Below are 6,000 nucleotides of genomic sequence, written 5' to 3'. Positions count from 1 at the left end.
TGGCTTATCTGCAGTAGGGAGGCAGGCTGAGCTGGATGATGGGGGAGATGCTGGAACTGTATTAGGATGGGAATCAGCAGGAGGGTCTTTCCCTGGAGGTTCTGCTCCAGGGAGCCAGGTGAAGGGACCCCGGGGGTGGCCAGTATGTGTCACCCACACACAGGACATCCTTCCCAGCATGGAGCCCACCCCTTGCACAGCCCGGAGAAAGAGGTCTCAGTCCACAGAACAACGTGCCCAGGTGTGTGGGAAGCAGGTGGTTGTCCAGCCACATGGAAGGACGTGGTGCCCTGACTGGACCCCGGAGCCCTCACTGACCGCCCCCTTCTGTTCCTCGGGCTCAGGCAGCGCCAAACATCTTCTTGCAGGCAGGACCTGAGAGGGGTGCTGAACGGAGCCACCTGCAGCTGGGGGAAACCTATAGGAGACACCTTCGAGTTAGCAAAGAGTCCGCTGGTATGTCCCTGCCACCTTCCATGGGGTGAAGGAGACCACAGGTGGGCAGTCGTGAGCCATGCAGGCAGGAGTGTCATTATAGTGATTTCTTTGGGCATCAAGATACTTTCTTCTTCTGGTGACACAGGCCCAGGACAAACTGACAAAAAAAAAAAAAAAAAGAGAAAGAAAGAAAAAAGGAGAGGGGGTGGAATTTACTGTTTCACATACAAAAAAGCCTACCTGTGGGGCCAACTTTGGGCTCAGCTGGATCTCAAACATTGTGCTCAAATCTTTTCCTCCTGCCCCCTCTCTCAGGCCTGCTTACCTTGCTGGGGCAGGAAGGAGTCTTCCCAGCAGCTCAGACTTTCATCTGTTCAATCTCCTTTCCTGATGGGAAGAAACACTGAGACCTCCATTAAAATACAGTAATAGGACCCTTGCCAAATGCACACACACAGACAGAGAGAATAGGGTTAGCAGCAACAGCAAGAAACTGTAGGAAGCTGGACAGCAGGTTGGATGAGTAAGCAGTGATAGAGCAGCCTGAGAAGTCGGATTAAGTAAGGGGTTGGGGCTATAGCTCCTCTTCCCAGCCTCAAGATCAGAGTTCCTCCCCCAGGCAGCCCACCTGGATTTCCCCCACCATGGGAGTGACCAAGAGTGAGGGACCCTATGGGTTACTTCACAAGCCTTACCCTCTCCCTCAGAGTGTCCAACCCACTTCTTAGTCTCTATCTGACAGCCAAGGATTCCCAGACACCTGAGGAAGCCTTCCAACATGGCGTGTGTTGATCAAGACAGATGAGGGGAGAAAGGCAAATTGGGGCAAACCAGGGCAGTGCAGGAGAGAAGAAAATTTCTAATAAAACTAGGCTACTGATTATCCTCAGAGAGGTGAGAGAAGATTTTACATCTATGAGAAAAGAACAGAACTTCATACATTTAAAAAAGAAACCTTCAAAGGAAAAAATACCTCCTAGAAATTAAAAACATAGCAACTGAAATAACCAGTAGAAGGTTTGGAATACAATACTGAAAAACTGAGAGTGTAGAGGGAATTTTTTTTAATGGGAAACAGGAGAGAAAGGGTAAAAAATTGGAGGACAAGTCCAGGAGGTCCAACATGAGTACTAAGAGCCCCAAAAAAAGAAAAGAGAGGAAGTCTTCAGTGAAATCACTTAATTAAATATCCCAGCATTGAAGGGCATGAGTTTCCCACAGAAGATGATGCAAAGTGCTCCACACAAGGGATGGAAATGACCCATAGCAAGGTGCATCGTTGTGAACGTTCAGGACACTTAGGACTGGGGTGAGCAACCATCTTGGTTTGCTTGGGGCTGAGAGGTTTCTTAGGATATGAATTTTCAGTGCTGCAACGAGGATGGTCCTGGGAAATCCAGAATGGCTGGTCACTCTATGAGGATCCAAAAACAAAAACCAAAAACAAATACAAAACCCTACAAAGCTCACAGAGAAGCCAAAAGATAATGCCTTCAAAAATCTGGAGAAAAGTGATTTCTTAAATCTTTTTTTTTTTTCTATAGATTTTATTTATTTATTTGACAGAGAGAAATCACAAGCAGGCAGAGAGGCAGGCAGAGAGAGAGGAGGAAGCAGGCTCCCTGCTGAGCAGAAAGCCCGATGCGGGGCTCGAACCCAGGACCTGGGATCATGACCTGAGCCGAAGGCAGCGGCCCAACCCACTGAGCCACCCAGGCGCCCCGAAAAGTGATTTCTTTCTTTTTTTTTTTTTTTTTTAAAGATTTTTTTATTTATTCATTTGACAGATAGAGATCACAAGTAGGTAGAGAGACAGGCAGAGAGAGAGGAGGAAGCAGGCTCCCCGCTGAGCAGAGAGCCCGATGCGGGGCTCGATCCCAGGACCCTGGGATCATGACCTGAGCTGAAAGCAGAGGCTTTAACCCACTGAGCCACCCAGGTGCCCCAAAAGTGATTTCTAATTTAGAATCTATACCCTGCTAAGCTTTCAATCATATCAGCAAGTGTGACAGTAAAGTGAGATCACATCCAACATGTAAGGTCTCAAAAATATTTTCCTAAGCATCTCTTCTCAAGAAGCTATTGGAGAACCTGCTCCATCAAAGTGAAATGAGGAGACAAGGTACGGAAAGAAGCAGACCCAACACGGGAAATGAGGAGGGAATCCCTTGGAGGATGAGGGAGCGCTCCCAGGATGGCACCTCTTCAACAGATGTGGAGAGAGCTGAGCCATCCCACAGCGGTGTGACCCCAGAGACAGCCGGGCATCACGAAGACCCCCCACTTCCATCGGGCCATCTTCTTAAACCAAGGACAGAATGCCCAGGACGGCTTGGCCCAGATTCTCATGAGGACTTGGTTGGTCTTGACCACATGTTCCTGAGGGTCTCTCCCCTGATGCTCTGCTGAGCGCATGCGTGTCCCTCACAGAAGTTCTCAGCTTTTCCCTGAGAGTGAGAGGCAGCCCCTTCCCTCTGGCCGTACTTCTGCCACATGTCCAGTGCCCGGTCCACACCTCAGTCTTGCTAAGTGCCCCAGCGTGAAGAGCCCCGTGTTGCCCAGGCCTCACTCATGACCTTGCTTGCAACTTCCCCAAAGGGTCCTTGTCACCTCCCAGGGAAGGGGAAGTCAGACCACGACCTGACCCGGAGACGACTTCTTACCTCCTCCTGGAACCTCCGTCCAGTGTGTCTGCCCTCTGTTTTTCAAGACTAGGTGGTGTATTATCTGGGATAGATACACAGGTGGAACTATAATGAAAAGCAAGGAGATAATTAGCACAAAAGGATGGTCACCACCTAGAGCTGAGGGTTGAGAAGTCAGCTTGATTTGGGAAAGTGTATAAGGTACTGAGAGTGCTTTTAGGGTACTGATAATACTTTTTATGTTAGCCTGGGTATCAGTTCACAGATGTTCATTTAGTTATAATAATAAAAAGTTATTATTATTTAAATTGCAGATGTGTTTATAGACTCTTTTGTGTTTAATTCTTCTAAAAGTGTAGAGAGGAAAAAGTATCAAGGGAACGTTTCTCTGGGGTGATCTCCCAACAAGGTTCGGGATTTACTCTGATTGGATAACCTGGGTCCCTGGTCAGGGGCAGGAGGATGGGGTGCTGCACTGTCACTGGCCAGGACCCAGTTAGCCCCCACCCCCACTCTAATCAGGGTTCCAGCCAGTGGGGAGAAGGGGTTCCAGGAAGTCAGGAAGTATGATGGTTGGGAGCCTAAAACAAAACCCCTTCCCTGTGGTTCAGGTGAGCAACTGGGTGATATATTTTGATTCCTTGAAAAGACTGGCATCCATCAGCCCAATGCCTCTCCTTAGAGAAGCATGTCCTCAGGGAATAATTAAGGGTGGAGACCAAGAGTGAGGGACCATAGGGTTATGGAGCAGAAGGGAGCCCGATATTTTCCTCTTTGAAAAGCTCTATTTTCAGTTACCGGGCTGGGGTTGGCCTTGGTGCCATCAACCTGCACTTGGCAGACTGGCTGTGAGCTGGGCCCTGAGCTCTCAGAAACTGGAGCTTCCTGAGATCTAAAAGAAGCAGGCTCTGTCAGCAAGAGCTGAGGGCCTTATGGCGCATAAAAATAACTCAGGCCAGCCAGTCCTTTCCTCTCTCTGTCAGGCCAAGTCTGTCAGGTGGCCTCCTAAAGGAAAGGCCGGGTGTATTCCCAGCCCAGGCAAGCAGAACCCCTGGGCTCAGGCCTGGAGGAGGCCCAAGTGCCTTGGGAGCATCTTTTCAGACACTAGGGAACAGAGAGGAGCCCTTCACAGGACCTGAATTGGAATGAGAGGAGTGTTTCAGCCCCAGGCTTTGTCAAGGAGGGAGAAGTGGAGGACCACAGCATTTTGGGGCCCTGGACAAGGTACTGTCACTGCTCAGAGCAGCAGGACAAAAGTTGGCATGATCTAGGGCCCTACCCAGGGTGGCCTGGGAGAGTTGAGAAGACCTTGCCTATAGGCTAAGGTCTCCTTTTCAGCTGAGTCCATTAGGGGCTGCTCAGCGGGCTCCCTGCCTCCTGAAAGCCAGGCCATGTCGGGGTTCCTGGTATTCAGGTAGCCCTCCCCAAGCCCCTGGTTCCTGAGCCCAGGTCCCTGGCTGGATCTTCAGACCACATCTATCTCCCACTCAGCCTTTGCCAGTTTCCCCTCCCAGGGCCAGGGCCAGGGCCAAGTCCAGGGCCAGGAGCTGGGCCTGGTGTCAGGAGCCCAAGGATCTGGGGTACTAATCACCAGCTGTGAACTTGCACACATCACTTTATCTTTTAGGGTGCAGGCTTTCTCATTTGTGGAGTGGGCAATCATTCCCATATGGTTGTGTTAAGGATTCAGTGACATGTGAGTGCTTTATGTGAGACACATAAAGCAAGACACATGTTTGCTCTTGAGCTGAAACCTCAGGGGCATGGAAACTGCCTGGGTCAGGTGGCACAGGCATTTCATCCAAGACCTTTCCCTGAGTTCAGCTCCCACCACCCCCCAAGGGTATAGGAACTGTCCCTGTTCCTGCAGAAGCAGTCTCAAGCAAAGATGCCTATTTGTCTCTTTTAATGATGCCCCGATGTGGCTGACACTCCCGCCCCCTACCTGGGGAGTAAGTCTGGTACAGACCCTGTAAGGAAACCTATAATTCAGCCTTCTTCTCAGAGCTTCTGCAGGCTCTGCACAGATAAAAGCAAAACTGGACAAGGCTGAAACATGGGCTCTGAGGAGAACCAGCAGGACTGGAGTAGGCACTCATTCTCATAACGGGGAAAGGAAAAGACCTGGGGTTTTCAGGACACACACACACAGACCTAGGAGCTGTGTGACTCCAACTCCTCCCAAAACACTGCAGTGGGACTAGAAACATCACCCTAGAACGGCTCTCGGCTCAACCCCCACAGCACACCTGGCCCTGATAGAAAGATGAAACAATGTAAGATGCTTATTCTCACCAGCATTATACTCTTTGTTTGTCCTGGAAAGTTCTGTCCAATGCATTATGACAAGAAAAGTGTGTGAGGTTTAACCACCAGAAAGGAAGAGATTAAATCACTATTAATTGTAGACTAAATTGTCTTCTGGAAAAACAAGACTGTCAGAACTAATGAGATCTAAAAATCCAATAGCAGTGTCCAGTTAAATATACAATGGGAATAGGAGGGTATCAGCAAAGACAATGAAGCAGGAAGCACCAAGACTCCATCACCAGCTAGGCGGCTGAACTGGCAGAGTCCACCTGATGTAACTATGTTAGAACTCTGAGCCTATTCAAAGACTTTCAGCTTCAAAGGAAGGCTTGGAAAGTTTCAGTTCATTTTAGTCAGTTTAAGCTCTTAACACAGTAGCAGCTACCCGTCTTCCAACCCAAGCCTCTAGGCAGCAGCCATGCATGTGTTCCTGGAGTAGCTTACCCACAGCTGTGGGAGCCATGGTGGGCAATAAGCACCTCGTCCTACAAATACTGGGGAATGTGTGTTCTTATTGCTTGTTGCTGTTTCTGGTCACAGAGGTGCAGATAGAGAGGCAGGCCACCATTGTTGCAATCTATACTGGCTGAAGAGGATTCTGGGGGAT

The sequence above is a fragment of the Enhydra lutris genome, unplaced genomic scaffold (assembly GCF_002288905.1).
Source record: "Enhydra lutris kenyoni isolate GAN:26980312 unplaced genomic scaffold, ASM228890v2 scaffoldscaffold64, whole genome shotgun sequence".
In the NCBI taxonomy this organism is placed as follows: domain Eukaryota; kingdom Metazoa; phylum Chordata; class Mammalia; order Carnivora; family Mustelidae; genus Enhydra; species Enhydra lutris.
The sequence above is the reverse complement of the archived record's forward strand: the minus strand, read 5'-3'. Positions refer to the sequence as shown.